Source organism: Marmota monax, unplaced genomic scaffold, assembly GCF_021218885.2.
Source record: "Marmota monax isolate L192 unplaced genomic scaffold, Marmota_monax_Labrador192_F-V1.1 WCK01_AAM20220418_F8-fsc00228, whole genome shotgun sequence".
NCBI lineage: Eukaryota > Metazoa > Chordata > Mammalia > Rodentia > Sciuridae > Marmota > Marmota monax.
This window is the reverse complement of record NW_026695240.1, coordinates 2,067,602-2,083,833: the sequence shown is the minus strand read 5'-3', so window position 1 is coordinate 2,083,833 and position 16,232 is coordinate 2,067,602. Positions and strand designations below refer to the sequence as shown.

Genomic DNA, 16,232 nt, shown 5'->3' with positions numbered 1-16,232 from the left:
GGCATTGTGTCCAACTACATCTAAAAAATAAATATTTAAAAAGTGTATATTCTTCATGCATATCTGCACCTCAGCTTGGAAATTATCCAAATATAATAGTCCACAGGTAGTCCTCACCCAGCACTGCCCCTCCTGAGATGCTGCCCTACAGACGCACTAGCCCCAGAACAAAGGATGTTTACTGCAGCATTGTTTTCAGTGGCAAAAAATTTTAAAAAATTTTAAAACTCTGGAAATAAAACAAATGCCCATTTTTTAGGGAATGATTAAAAAAAATATGGCACATTCATATTATTGGAATATCAGCTACTAAGAAAGGAGAGGGTAAGAGTGCTCCTAGCTGATTTGGAGGCACGTCCTTGATGTGTTTTGGGGAAAGCAATATTCTGAAAAATTAATATGATCTTGTTTGTAGACAATAGAGTGACAGGAGTCATTGTCATCTTGTTTGGGGTGATGGGTGTTCTAGACTCTCCGGGTCACGTGGTCTACTCAGCCCAGCATTCAGCTGGGGGACTTGGCAGTGTCCTGATCTGTGGTCAAAACAGACCTCCCGGGCTGGGGATGTGGCTCAGTGGTAGAGCACTTGCCTCACGTGCGAGTCGGTACTGGACGCCCAGCGGGGAGGGTGGACGGGCGCAGAGCTCATGGCGTGGGCTCCTGCTCACTGGGCCTCGCAGTCAGGCTAGTGTGTTCCCGTGATGGATGCTAGGGTGAGAAGTGGTTTCTCAGACCTTGACAGGCAACAGTTTGATCCACTTCCCAGTCTTTGGGTGGAATGAAATAAGCAAGAGTTGGTCACCTGTGACCATGCAGTGCCAAGGCTGCCACTCATAGACTGACACGGGAGCCGCGGAGGTGCTGGGTCAAGGCACCAGGTCTGACTGGGTTCCAGTGAAGCCCGGAGGGGCTGGCAACACAGCCACTGCCTACCTCAGTCCTCCCTGGGCCACCACATGGAGCCACCAGGGACCACTTCTCATGCCCCATTCCTAAATGGGATTGCGGACCTGGAAGGAAGGTGGTGGGTGGATGCCCCACAGAACAGTCTCGTCGGACCTCTCCAGGTGTCTTAGCACCGTGGGTCTCCAGTTAGGAGCCCAGGATTGATCTCTGGGGGACTCTGCCTCCTCCCCTTCCCTTCCTACCCCTGCTTCCAGCAGACACATCCTTCCAAGGCCTTGTGTCCCCTCAGACGGCATGTGGAGGTTTGTGGGGTGGCACTCTTGGCCCCTGTAAGTCACAGCTTGCCTCCTGCTGGGCTTCACTTGTTCAGTGCTTGTCCTCATAGGGAAAGGCGTGCAGGTCAATTGAGCCGTTCCCCAGCCTCTGACTAGAACGCCTTTATTCCCAGTGTCCCTCCTGTACCCTCCCCTCACCGAGATGAGAGTCCTTCCTGTCCTGACCGCAGCATCTCTCCCTTCCCCTCCTGTGGGCTCTTCATCAAAGGTCAGAGCTCCCTTCTCACTGGCTTGTCTTTCCTCGGACCCCCTCCGAGGAGGGAGGCCAGTCGGCCTTGGCTCTGTGGTGTCGTCTGGCTCAGGTTGTAGGTGTCTTCAGGGTTGGCCGGGATCCTGGAGGGAAGCCGAGGGCGTTGTGCCTCTGGGGATGTGGAAGAGCCTGCAGTGTGAGGGCTCCATTTACAGAGGTGTGAGCAGCAGGGGAATGATGAGGGGGTGACACTCCAGGACTAGCGAGGCCACAGGAGGGAGGGCAGCCAGTGTTGAGATGCGGGGACTCTCTGGGCAACTGAGTAGAGACACAGAAAGAGCTGGATCCTTGAAGGAGTCAGGCTGAGGTAATATAAAGAAAAGTTGAAAGTGTAAATTATTAGCATGAATTTTACCCTTCATGTCTGTGCTGTGTCATGCCAGTTTTTAATGTGAATAGCAGATTGTTTCATTTGTGTGTGGAATCACTAAATTGCACACTTGGTGTTTCCTGGCTCCGACATGCACGCTAAAATTTCACTCCTACCAGAACAGTGGAAAGGCTGCAAAAACCACTCCAGATGTTTCTGTCTCTTTTTTTTTCGGGGGGGGGGGGCAACACTGGGGGATTGAACCCAGGAGTGCTCTACCACTGAGCCACATCTCCAGCCCCATCATTTTTTATTTTGAGGCAGGGACTCACTAGGTTCCAACTTGCGACCCTCCTGCCTCAGCCTCCCAAGTGGCTGGGATTACAGGTATGTGCCACCACCCCTGGTTTTGTTTCATCTTGATATGTGCCCGTTCTGCCAACACTCTCTGTGGCTTACTAAAAAGAAAAGGAAGTGGGTTGCTGTATCCTTCTCTTTCCATCCCCCTACCTGATTGGCTAATTCAGGGAAATGTGGCTAGTAGGAAAGCTTATGGTAGTGCTCCTTGGTCTTTAGAGTTTAGACTCTCATTCCCTTCTTCCTGTGTCAGACAAGTCCTGGCTCTAAAGAAAGCACCTCTGGGGGCTGATAGTGTCCTCACCTTCTCTTGTGGGTATGACTTTACTTATCTTTCCTTTGCTGGGCCTCTGTGGTCATCAGTCCCCTGAGATCCTGTGCTTGTGGGCATTGGGAATACTCCATGTGAGTGCTGTGGCCAGGAGCAGCGGCTGCAGGAATGCATCCCCTTCACACATGCATGCTCCATTAGCTCTTGGACTTCACCTTGAAAATACAAGTTCAGAGCCAGGGACGCAGCTCAGTGGTAGAGCATTTGCCTAATATACACAAGGCCCTGGGTTTGATTCCCCAGCACTGGGGGAAAAAAAAGGAAGAAAGAAAGAAAAGAAAGTAAGGAAGGAGAAAGGAAGGAAAAAGAAAAAGAAAGAAAGAAGTTTAAAGATAGAATTGTTACAGTTTTCAAGACAGTGACAGTACTAGATCAAGCTGAGAGCCTGTGTAGCTACTTGGTCTCCTGCCTGTGAAGTCGGCCCTCTCTGGGTTTGTCACACCAGGTAACAAATTACCAGTTTGAAATAGGGTTATGTCAGTGCCACAATTTTAACAGACTTAAGTTAATAACATTTAACATTAGGAATTAAAATCATTTAAAGGACAGGTACATTTTTAGTTGACTATACTTTCTTCTTTCCCTTTTTGTGGTGCTGGGGTTGGAACCAAGGGCCTTGCACACGCTCGGCAAGTGCTCTGCCAGAGTTGCATCCCCAGCCCTGATTGCGTTCAGATCAAAACAGCTACTGTCCTCACCTGCACCTGTTTGTCCGAATGAGGGTTCATCTTGACAAATGACAACATTAACCCTCGTTTACTCAGACCAGAAAACATATATATATCTATGAAAAGTCACATCTTGATTGAAAATGCAAAAATGTGCTCTACCAAAAATGAAGCAGCGACTGTTTACTTGGTTCATTTAATAGGCTTTTGGTGAACTGCTCTTGATCTTGGATACAGTTTGAATCTAGCAGAAAACTGCAGAGGGAAACTCATGAGGCTTCTCTCCCTCACCCTGTGGCAGTCTATCAGGAAGGCCGGTTTGTCTGTCACCTGAAATAGATCCTCACCAGCCTCCTCTTCTCCATTCCACTGCCCTAGCCCTGGGCCTAGTAGCCAGCTCAGGGTAGCAGCCACCCCACTGTTTCTGCCTGTTTCTTTTGCACCCCAATGGTCTCTGTGCAACAGCCAGAGGGGTTTTTCAAAAATGGAAATCAGAACTCATCAGTCTCCTCGGATCCTCCTCTTCTGCTTCTCCTCTCCTTTTCTCCTTCTCCTTCCCCTTTAGAGACTTTTATTACCAACCCAGTAATATAGCCTTTCAGCTAACTTTTAATTGAGATATAATTCATACAACTATAAAATTCACCACTTTTTAAGTGTATTCTCGCGTTGTACAACCATTACTAGTATTTAACTCCAGAACGTTCTCATTGACCCAGAAAGGGACCCCATACCCTTTACAAGTCACCCCCCAACTTCTCCCTCCCCAGTCCCTGGTAGTTATCAATCTACTCTCTGTCCCTGTGGATTTGCCAGTTTGGGGAATCGTGTTAGTGGGATCATGATGTTTGGCCTGCTCCTTTCACCCAGCATCGTGTTTTCGAGGCTCATCCGTATCACACAGGATCGGACCTTCTTTCCTTCTTGTGACGGCGTCACGCTCCCTGGTCTGGACGTAGCACATTCTGTTGACCTGTTCTTTTCACTGGCCTCCCTCTCCGTTCTTCTTTAGATCTGGGCTTCATTCGTGCGGTGTCCTGCCCAGTATGTGTTTGCCTATTTATTTTCTGGCCCTTATTCTGGATCAGAAGCTTTGTAATGGCAGGGCCCATATCCTCTCTTGTCCTTCGTATCTGGCCTCCAGCTCCCCCTGTCCAGTGCAGGCTAGTACTTAACAGTTGCTATGAATGGCATAGCGTAACTCTCGTTTCTCATTTCACCTCCTCTTAAGGCAGAATGATTCCAGTCCCATTCTGTGTGAAACGCCATGTCTAGCTTCCATTGGTGTTGAGGAAATGGTTAGGGTCCTGAGGTCCTAAACCATGAGGCCACCTGAAATGATAGCAGTTGCTAGCCGGACCCCCTGGTTGCTTGCCTGCTATGTAAGACCCAGTCTCATTGGAAAGGGGATTTTCCAGTGGTAATCATTTGGCTGCCAGGATATTGAAAAAATGTAACAGAGAGTGGTTTCTCTCGTGAGCAAAATGTCCAGAGAATGGCAGTCCAGGGCTGGGGTGGCAGCTTTATGGTCATCAGGAAAAGCAGGATCCTTTCATCTCAAATCTTTTTGCTTTACCATCCTTGTGACAAAGCTCTCATCCTTATCGTGGCTTCATGGCCCAATGGGGCTGCTGCAGCCACAAGTTGGGGAACTTTCCTCAGAGGTCCACAGCAGCTTCCCCGTACCCCTTGTTAACCATCCCTGACTGCGGAGAAGGAGGGGAAGAGTCTGCATATGGTGGGCAGTTAGCAACTGTGGTAGATCTGTTTCTGCGCAGGTCCCTGGCCGTGGCAGCCAGCTTCTGCACTGGCCTGGACCTTCAGCCTCCTTTATTCCCTGAGCAGTCAGAATCAGAGCAGTGACTTTCTCTGGGTTATCTGGATGGCCAGAAGGTCTTCCCAAGGTCCCACCTGCCCAGAAAATCCTCCATGCCACCAGCAATAAGAATGATGATAGCTCTTATTAGTAAACGCTTACTACAAGCTAGATCCAGCTCTTCATGGAGTTATTTTGTACTTAATCCTCACAACACCCTTGTAATTATCCCCACTTTATAGATGAAGAAACTGAGAGGTTAAGTATCCAGAGACTTTCTCACTATTAACGTTTTTTTTTTCATTCTTCCCTTTCAATATATTATGAATAAGAGGATTAAAAAATAAAGCCTGACCTATTTTGGTAGATTGACCACTGTTCTAACTTCTGTCTGATTAGCTGGGATGTGGAGAATGCTTTGTGGAAAAGCACCCAGCAGTTGAAACCACATTGACAAGCTGTTTTTACAGGAGGGCAGGAAGGGGCTTAACTGTTGGCACATCCAGCAAATGTCTGGTGACAGGAGGAAAAAGGATCCACAAGCTATGCAGGATTTCCCGAGCCCAGGAGCCAGGGGCCAGCAGACCACAGTGCAATTGTGCCAGCAGGCTGGACTTAGCCTGTGAAATGATAGTCACCCCAACTTCTCTTAAAAGTCTGTGGGGAGAAGGAAGCTGTTCCCAGTTCAGGCCCTCTGAGAATTAGTTCAGGTGCCTGGTCATCTCTCTAGATGTCTCTGAACAACTTCACTCAGTGGAAATCTTGGGTTCTCCAAATTCATCTCTGAGCCAAGTCTTTGAGACAACTTTTAGCCCTTGTCAGTGGCCATCAGCCAACTCTCCAGGGTGGGGGCATAGCCTGTGTCACATGACAGCACCTGGAGGGAGAGGTTGACAGGTTGACACCAGCACTGCTCTCTCTTGGAACCCCATGGCCACAGGATGGCTGCTGCAACCATCTTCATCAGGAAGCCAGAGGTTCATCCTTCTCTTCTGGGAAGGGTAGTGTTCTGGGGAATAGAGGGACCTCTCAAATCCAACTGTTACGTCCACATTCTAAGCTTAAAAAAAAAAAAAAAAAACAGACTAATGAGGGGCAACGGGCTGTGTAGATGAGTCTGATCCTTTCTGGAAGGAGAGCAAGCACTTTTCTAGAATCCTTGGGTGAGAAGCCATGACCTACCCCAAGGTTATGAAGATGTGCTCTGTGTATCTTCTAAACACGCTTGTATTCTTCTGTTTACCTTTGGATCTTTGCCCCATCAACATTTGGGGCTCGAGGCTAAGCCCACGCTCTTCACTGCTGCACTGGTGGAGGTTCTGGAACCAGAGCCCCTGCATCAGATCCTTCCTGCTGTGCCACCTGCTTACTGGGTGCAGCTTGCGTGGGCAAATTCTCTCTCTGTGCCTCCATTTTCTGGTGGGCTACCTAGGGATCCTAGTAGAATTTCCATGTTGTTACAGGGTTAAATGAATTGATTTAAAGAGCTGAAAAGGTGCCTGGCATGTAGTAAAATCAAAACATCAACCTGTGCTTGAACCTGGAATGAGAATTTACAAGGCTGCACTTGGGACTGGGAGCTCAGCAAGGACCCTGGCACCAGCCAGTGGGAGAAGTGAAGCGCACCACTGAGGTTCCTCTTTGTCTTTACAAGAACTTGCCAAACTACTCTCCAAAAATGTTTGTTCCAATTTCCACTCCCGCCCACGGTGACTGAGAGTTCCCCTTACTCCACAATTCAGCACATTTGGTGTTGTCAGACTCTGACATTTTGACCAATCTGCTGTATGTGAAATGGTCACAGTGTTTTCCCTGAGCAGCTTCCCTGCAGAGCTCTATCTGCGAGCCACTCCACCATGGCGTTACCTGGGCTAGGCTGCAGGCAGGACAGCCATCAGGCCCCTGGCACAGTGGAGTCCCCACAGCTCCATGTCCTGGGCCCTGCACTGGCCCACTTATCTTTGGAGGCAGGTGAGGTGTTGGGGCATAGGAAATGAGGAAGTGCGATCCTCAGAGCCAGTGACCCAGCCTGAGTGATATTTCATCCATCAGTGAAAGACCCAGTGCTAAATCGTTAGTGCAGGTTATTAATAGAATATAGGTCATAAGAGAAAATATGATTAATTGCAAGATGTTCTCTGTGGCTGTTGAGGGCCTAGATTTTCCCAAAGCAAACTCCTTTCTTCCCAGATCAGCTTTTCTTGGTCGCGGTGTGGGTGGAGGCGGGGATGAGCAGATATTTTCCTAAGTCACTACTTCAAAGACAGGGCAGGGGAAGTCTAGTGGGAATCTTCTCTAAATGAAGCACAAGAAAACCACTTTATTAGTTGGGTAAGTAAACCTCTGACGCCCGACGTGAAGCTCTGGTAACTTCCAAAAAGGAAGCTTGTGGTGGAAGGCCTCCCGGGGTATAGTTCTCCACCACCTCAGATGATCGTGCCTAGACCAGCCACTTCCATAGCGGCTCTGTGGAGAGGAGAGGCCTGGCTGTCCCTCCTCACCACCTGGCAAGAGAGGGTGCCTATGGCCAAGGCGCTCTTATAGGTCACATGGAACTGCCCAGGAGTGTATCCTGCTCCTCGACAGGAAACAGGAAAGAACCTCCTGCCATCTCTGGCTTGACTCCGGCGGGCTAGGAATCCTGCTCATTGAAAGCAGACGCCAGTAACAGTCACAATTCCTGACCAGTTAGATTAGCCATCCCTTCTTCCTCAGGGAGGGCCAGGTAAAGAGGAGTTGTTTTGTAACAAAATGTCTGAGAAAATCCACTTAAAAAGAGGAAAGGTTTATTCTGGCTCAGATTTAGTGGTTTCAATCCATGGTTACTTGGCCTGTTGCTTTTGGGTCTGTGGCGAGGCAGAACATCATGGCAGGACTGTGTGGTGGAGGAAGCTGGCTTCATGTTGGCCAGGAAGCAAAAAAGAGTAAGCCAGAGTCCCATATTTCCCTTCAAGGGTACATCTCCAGTGACTGAAAATCTCCCACTAGGCCTCACCTCTTAAAGGATCCACCACCTTCTAAAGCACCAAGCTGAGGACCAAGCCTCTTTAACACATAGGCCTTTGGGGGTCCAGATCCACACTGTGGCAGGTGTGGAGTGGTGTGAGTGGGTGATCCCTTCCATTGGGGATGAGATGGAATAGAAAAGTCAGGTCTATAAGTACAGGGACAGAAAAGCACGTGTGCTCCCTCGCCTTGGAGTCAGGGAGCAGCGCCCTGGCCAGCCAGGCACAATGCAGGAACCCTCACCAGTTGTGGCCTGTTCAGAGGGTCTCAATGAGGCTCTTAAACCAAGGTCACTGAACCATTACTTGGGAGATTGGTTTTCAGCACATTAATTATGAAATTGTGGAACTGTTTGCAGACACTTCCCTGAAAGTCCATTTTATAAAACAGAAAAAACTGGAGCCAGTGTAGATAAAACAGTGCTCTAGAGATCTAGAGTCTCACTCACTGCCTGTCCTTACCCTCTGAGGAGTTCAAGGTGAAACCTCCTGGGGCTCTTGGCATCCTGCTCTCTTCTCCAGCTGACACTGAGCCCCAAAGAATTCACTTAAGCATCCCAAACCTCAGTGTCCTTATCCAGCAAGTGGAGGCCAGACTAGATCAGAGTAGTCTTCACTCAGTTCCTCTGGACAGGGGTTTCAGAGGTCTTTGACATCTTGAGGTGTGCAGTATTTCTGTGGATTTTTGTTTTGCCTGAGAGATGGGACAGTTTATTTTTTATTTTTATTTTTTTGAAAAGCCATGTACACTCAAACATGAAGCATGAGCACCGTGTTGAGTTTTGAGGTCCCTGCGTGTTTCTGTTATTCCTATTGTAAGTGACAGCATCTCCCAGCTTAAACTGCAAAGGGAAGTTAATGGCTCAGGGACCTGAAAATCCCGAAACTGCCGTAAGTGGAGTCACCACTCAGGTATTCTCATCAGGACTTTGCCGCTGGGAAGCCCTCAGCTCCCTGCCTTCCATCTCATCTCTCTCACCCAGTAATCACAGCAAAATTTCCAGGACCAGCTCTGATTGGCCCTGCTTGGCCCAGTTACCTTTCCCAGAGCCAATCCCTGTGGCCCAAGGGAGGAAACATGTGGCCTAGGAGCCAGGCCAGGAGACTTCCTCATGCCCATTCTTTTTCTGGGATTCTGTTCATGGTATAAACCAGTGGAAAGTGAAGTGCTTGGTCTGTGGGTGTAACGTGTGTGACAGATGAGCCATAGCCATGACCATGCTGGGATTGCCAAGACAACTCCAAGGGCATCCTCCCTTCCCAGTAGTCTCAGGTGAGGTTCTGGAATAGCAGGTCCTGGCCGGACTCTTGGCCTGAGCCCTCCTTTCCACAACCAAGCATTTTCTTTTCCCGTGGGAGGGATCCCTGACTGATGGGTCTCCACAGCCTCCTGCAGGAGGCAGTTCCTGGCCGAAGAGAAGGCACCGTTGACATTACTGCTGATCTGCCTTTACAGAGCCATGTGTATTGCATTAGAGAAAGGGAGAGAAATTAGAGATGCAGAAAAGCAATTTCCGTCGCAATTTTAAAAGCAGCTATTAAAATTTTACAAGAGGTTTATTACAGGGGCTTCCTGATCATCCCAGGAATTTTTTTAATGGAAAGTCTTGTGATAAAGGAAAATGTTCTGGGTGCTTCTGGTTCCCCCTTGCCCTGCCAAACATTTTGAAAATCAAAATTTTTAGGACTTCATACACCAGCTGAGGGACAGCAACTGCTCAAGAGGCTATTTTTGAGTTTTTTACAAGTGTGTTTTTCTGTATTTGCTGTTTCTATGTATAGTAACTATTTTTTAATTTTTTATTTTTACTTTCCCAAAGGCCTGGTGGTGAGTCGTGGGAATCATTGAGAATGGCGGTTGCCTCAGCCCTTCTGTGTTAGTTCAGAATAGTTTGGTTGTATGAACAAATAGAAATTCAGGTCAGCCTGCTTTTGTATAAAAGGAAATGTTTGGACTCAGTAGCCTGGGAGAGTCTTATACGGGCTTCAGGAATGGTGGGATCCAGGGCTTCCAGTGCGATTGCCAGGATCCTTTTCCTTCTACCTCTGGGCTCAGCTTTCCTCTGTGTTGGTTTACTCTCAGGCAGGCTCTGAGTCACCAACATAAGTAGGTCTAACCAGCTTCAGAGGCTCAGGGAAAATAAGCCATCTTTCTTTCCTGTAGTCCCAACGCTGTCCTGGGGTACGTGTTTATTGGCTCTGATCATTTTTGCACCCATGCCAGAAACAGGGAAAGTGATACAGTGGCTTTATTACCAGTCCAGGTGAGTCCCACCTCCACCCCCAACCACATAAGAAATGCCAAGAATGAGAAAAGAGGAGATTCAGAGAGCTGACCCTGGGAGGGAAATGGTGCAGGATGGGCGGAAACAGCCAGCACTTAGGACCTTTCCCATACCAACTTCATGAGGCTGAATCTGGCCCACACTCCCAAGTTTTTGTCTCCTCTTGGAACCTGCTCCATCTTTACCTTGTTCCAAGTTGAGTGTAGGGTTTTGTGTGTGCGTGCGGTGCCGGGGATGAATCCAGGGCCTTGTGCATGATAGACAAGCACTACTGCTACTGAGCTCCAGCCCCAGCCCTAGTTAGGAGGTTCTTGATCTTGGGTGTGTGGACTCAAGAAGTGAAGAGGATCATGAAGTTGGCTGGGAAAAAAACATCACGTCTCTGTTTTCTTTACCATGTCACTGAAATCTAGCATTTCCTTATGAACGAGAGCAACAAACCACAATTGTTAGCAACACCTGTGACTTTGTCACACTGGAAGCCACATATATTTTCGTATGACATTACAGTAATTGCAAGTATCATAAAATGTCACACTCGTTTTTCTGAATCACTGAAGTTATTGTACCCACCACTAGATCTCATAATTTGAAGCGTTGATCAAGAAGCATGGATAGGACCATGTCTCAGATTTGGTTTTGTTTTAAGAGGACTTGATTGGAATTGGTTTCCTTTGTACTCTTGGTATTGTACCCTTCTTCACCAGTCTGCCAACAAGAGTCCCTGGCATAAGAAAGGTTTAAGAACCCCTGTGGGCTTCTCTAGGACCCCATTCTCCAGGAGAGGGATTTTTAAAGAGGTCCTGACTCCTTTGGAGCAGCTGCTCGTTGGGTTTCCTTTCAGGGAGGCTTTCTGGAGGAACTGCCTGGCAGTGGCGTGGTCTGGTTTGGGTGGTGAGGCAGGGAGGCATCGCCAGCCTGTGGTTAGCCCTCCTTCGCTGCCAGAACAGAACGTGGGCCAGCCTGGGGGTCTGGAGCAGGCCCTGGAGTAGGGCTGCCTGGTTCATGCCCAGTGACATAATCAACTTTAGTTACTGACAGGGCAGCCTCCACCAGTGGGTTTCTTCCTCTATGTCTCAGTTTTCTCATCTGTTACCATGGCAGGATTACTCGTTTACCCCTTGGGGCACTGGGAGAGTGAAGTGAGTCAGCACAGGACAGAACCAGCACAAAGGGAGTAAGGGTCATTACCAAGTGGCCATTTCATATAGGGTGGCTCTGGGTTGTTTTAGATCTCATCTTCCTGACTTAGGGCCTGTCCTGTGCTGGTACCTGGAATGTGATGGAGAACAATACCAACCATGGCTCCTCAGCCTGGAGACATTCATTTTTTATGAAGTAGCCATTCAAATATGAGCAAGTGAGGAAGTGAGGTAGCATAGGAACACACCTGCAGTCTCAGTGACGGGGAGGCTGAGGCAGGAGTCTTGCAAGTTCAAGGCCAGCATGGGCAACGTAGTGAGACCCTGTCTCAAAAAATAAAAAGGACTGGGAATGTAACTTAGAGGTAGAACACCCCTGGGTTCAAGTCCAGTACCAATAATAATAATAATAATAATAATAATAATAATAATAATAATGGTGTGTGTTTTAACCATATTAAATATTCAGACATAAATTTATAATATAAAGTTGTAAGTCAGGACAAGAGCTATTTCTTTGTCATTCCTCTGCTCACAGTTGTCTAACGGAAATGTCCTTTATGATGGTCCTCTATCTGTCTGCCCTCATTTCTCACCACTTGCCCTCACTCATCTGGCACCAGCCACTCTGGCCTCCTGGCTGCTCTGGAAGTGTTCCACACCGGCTCCTGCCTCAGGGCCTCTGTACTGGCTATTTTTGTGTCCAGGAGGCTCTTTCTCAAATAGTCAACCTTACTCACCTGTTCAGGTAACTAGCCTCTCCCCATAGAGACCTTCCCTAAGCGCCCCATGTGAAATAGCAGCCCTGTCACTCTTGCCCCCAACCTTGTATTGTGGGTTTGTTTATTGTCTTCCTTGCCACTAGAAGGTCTGGTCCCTGGGGAGAGCAGTTTATCTTGGCCCTGGTGCATTCTCGGTGACTGGCACATAGCAGGAGTTCAGTAAACATTTGTTATGGGAGTCAATATGTGAATGACAGGTGGGTACTATAGCAGGATGACTGAGTTAAGTCAAAGAAATCAGCTCTTTTTTTCCTTCTCTGCGTAGATGCACAGTCTTTGAAGTTGGCTCTCCTGGGACCCTCAAGGCACACTAGTCTCCAGAACATACTAAGGGTGAGTACAGTGTGGCTGTTCATTTGTTTAAATTTTATAATGAGCGTATCTAAACATGTTTATTAAAGGGTATCAAAGGAAAAATGGAAGTGATCTTCATTGTCTTTCCATCACGCGGGAGCCCAGCATTCCCCTTAGAGTGGTTACAGTTGGCTCTCCAGTGGGTGTCCTGCCAATCTTTTTCCCATACAGGAACAATCCTACTTACGAATATATACATTTTTTAAAATTTTAGTTTGCTGTGTAAGAAAAAGGAACTGTGGGGCTGGGGATGTGGCTCAAGCGGTAGCATGCTCGCCTGGCATGCGTGCGGCCCGGGTTCGATCCTCAGCACCACATACAAGCAAAGATGTTGTGCCTGCCGAAAACTAATAAATAAATAAATAAATAAATATTTTAAAAAAAGAAAAAGGAACTGTGCTATATTGATGCTTCTGGAGCATGCTTTCCCCGTCCTCGACAGCAGTGTGTCTTGGAGGTCTTCATAAGCATAAATCAATGTATTGCACTGCTTTTTCTTTGTTTGTTTGTTTGTTTTATTAATTTGAAATTTTACATAGAGTAAAACTCAGTCTCTGGTATACGGTTCTTTGAGTTTAGACAAAGGTATTCAGTTGTGAAACTGCTACTATAGTCAATACAGAACCAGGCCCCGTGGTGCCAGAGGCTGAGGCAGGGAGGATTACAAGTTCAAGGCTAGCCTCAGCCATTTAGTAAGACCCTCAGTAACTTAGCAAGACCCTGTCTCAAAATAAAAAGAATGAAGGTATAGCTCAGTGGTAGAGTGCCCCTAGGTTCAACCCCCAGTACCCAGAAATAAAAAGAGAACGGCCACATCACCCCACTGTGTAAGTGTACTGTTTTCTCTGTAGGTCAAAAATATAATGCAGGTCTTTGCATATAATTAAAATATAAACAGATGGCAAATACCTACCTGTATCTATGGATTTTGAATAGGCTATATTTAGGTTTCTGGGTTTTGGTTTTTTGCTAGTGAACATTCTCCTTTCTCATATCTGTGAGATGGAATCTAAGCAGTGGAGGAGGTCTCGGGCTGTGTGTTATTCCAGCATGGGAGGCATTCCTAAATGAGGATGTCAACCTTTGTTGGCAAGGTGCTTGGTGGGGGTGTTTGATCTTTGAGGGACCAAGAGACCCTAACAACATGGAAGAAGATTCTGGCAGGCAGACTCTGGGCACAGAGTGGTTGGCTGAGCTGCAGAGACCAGTCATGCAAGCTGTGGAAACTGCGTGAATCCACGTGGACTGTCTCTTGGCTGTTCACCGGGTCTCGTCATATTCCTTTGTCCTGCCAGAGCTCTTCCTGGATACCTGGAGTTTATCGTGGGACAATGTGTAGGGGCCAGGTTTCCATCAAAGGATGCTTCTTACCGTAATTTTTATTAACTCTTATTTTTTATGTTATTTTATCTTTTGCAGTATTAGGATTTGAACCCAGGGACATTGTATCAGCTCTCTTTTATTTTGTATTTTGAAACAGGGTCTGGCCAAGTTGTGCAGGCTGGCCTTGAACCTGCAGCCTCCTGAGTAGCTGGGATTATAGCCTTGTGCCACTGCAAGTGGCTAGCTCTCTAATTTTTAAAAAGTTTTTGAATTACAGAAAAGTTAAAAAATGCTATCTACCCTTTCACTAGCTTCCTCTGATGTTCCCATCCTATTCTACTGAAGCGCAATGATCAAAACCAAGAAATTAGCCCTGGTCCAGTATTTTTAATCTGATTACTTAATAATCAGATTTTACCAGTCTTTCTACTGTTGCCCCTTTTTTGTTCCAAGATCTTATGCTGCATTCAGTTGTCACGTCACCTTAATCTCCTCCAATCTGTAACAGTCCCTTCATGACCTTGCACTTTGGATCATTTGGTTAAGGTGGGTTCTGCCAGGTGTCTCCACTGTCAAGCCACTCTTTCTCTTTATAACTAATAGATACATTGGGGGAGATACTTTGAGACTGTGTTATGTCCTGCATCTTAAACTTCCATTGGTGGATGGATCTTTCGTGCAACAGTAATTACTGAAGTGTCTCCCTAAGGGTGATTTTGTGTATTAACTGGAATTCTATAAGGAAAACAGTTATTTCTTTACATTTCTTTATTCAGTTATTAATTTATATTGTACGGACTCAGGCTTTAATCTAGCACGTTCCTTTTTAATGTGGTAGAAGGTTCCAAATTTCAAGTGAATTCCTAGCATTGCCTCTTAAACATTCTGTAGGAATGAAACAGACAAAATCTTTTCCCTGAGTGAGCTGAGATTTTACTGCAGGACAAAACAGTCCAGAAATAAGACATGAGTATAGAATGAGTGTGATGGGATAAGTGCTGCAGAAGTGCAGAGGACAGGGCTGGGGATGTAGCTTAGTGGGTAGAGCGCTTGCCTAAAATGCGCAAGGCCCTGGGTTCAATCCCCAGCACCACAATAAAATAAAATAAATAAATAAAATAAAATAAAGTGCAGGGAAAGGTGCCAGGGGAATTTAGACAAGGTGGTCAGGGAAGGCTCTCAGAGGGGACCCCGACTGAGGCAGTACCAGTTGGGAGATGTCGGACAAATCACCCCACTTATGAACAGGGCTTTAGGAATTGTCCCTGCTCAGTATATAGCTAAATGTAACCCTGTGGAAATGCCAGGTATGTCCAGATCTTATATTCTTTTCCCCATAAAGGAGAAAAATGAGGAATTTTTGCTGGTGCATTGAACCCAAATTGCTGTGTCAGGTCAATTTCATGGTACATGAATGAATCTGGACCCAGCATGATGAATGTGAGCTTAGTCTGCTGCTCTGGGCATGGCCTCTGTGACCTCAGCTGAATCAAACATCAAGACATGGAAACACCAGGCAAATCCAAATGTATCATTTTCATTTCATTTTTTTAAAGTTACTTTTTCTTGTAGCAAAAGATAGCAATTTTCCATTTTTAGTGGCCATAAAGATTCCTTAAAGGTGAGTTGATTTATAGAGATTATTTAGTAATAGTTGCCCAGGTGGAGTACATTGTATTGGCCCAGCCTTCTGCTCTTCTTCCTGTAGACCAGGGGTTCCCAACTGGAGGCCTGAAGTGAGGTTGGCAAACAATGACCATGGGATTGATTTCTCTCCCAGAGCAGCAAACCTGGTGGTTCCTGACTGCCAGCATGAGTTTGGTGGCTGAGTAGTGTCTGTAGATTCTCTTGGCCTTTCCCCTGTGGTTGCAGGGTTGCTGCTGTAGCTGCAGACAGGGAAGGATTGATTCCCATGCCAGGTCTCCATTCTGGACTGCTTAAATACTCTCCAAATCCCCCCAGAAGATTCCACTTCCATCTCATTGGCCAGAAATGTGTGACATAGCCTCCTCTTCTCCAAGGAAGGTGAGAAAGTCCATTCAACTCTCAGCCTTTTCTGAGGAGGCAGCCCGAGAAAAGGGGGAACTGAGTGTCGCATGGGTTGGCCAGCCAAGTGCCTGGTCCCTCAAGGGAAGAAGAGTGATAATAATTGACATTAAGGGGTGCTGACTTTGTGCCAAGCCCTGCTGGAAGCACTTTACATGATGATCTCAGTCCTTACAACCACTTTGTGACGTCACTGCTGTGATATCCATCCCCAGAATAATGACAAGGAAACTGAGGCAGAGAGTGGTGAAGCCACTTGCTGCAGAAAGGACCTGGGGTGGGAACACTTGAGCTGTCTTCAGGACCCTCAGCCACTACCCTG

General features: G+C 47.1%; 1 protein-coding gene across 5 annotated transcripts in view; it reads left to right on the top strand.

Annotated features, from left to right (window-relative positions):
- Positions 1-16,232, top strand: part of Sipa1l3 (signal induced proliferation associated 1 like 3) — a 234,358-nt gene that overhangs the window by 85,212 nt on the left and 132,914 nt on the right. For all 5 annotated transcript variants that reach the window (XM_058577612.1, XM_046440085.2, XM_046440081.2 and 2 more), the window contains exon 2: positions 12,453-12,520. The gene's annotated coding sequence lies outside the window, so the exon portion shown is untranslated. The remainder of the gene's footprint in view (positions 1-12,452; positions 12,521-16,232) is intronic.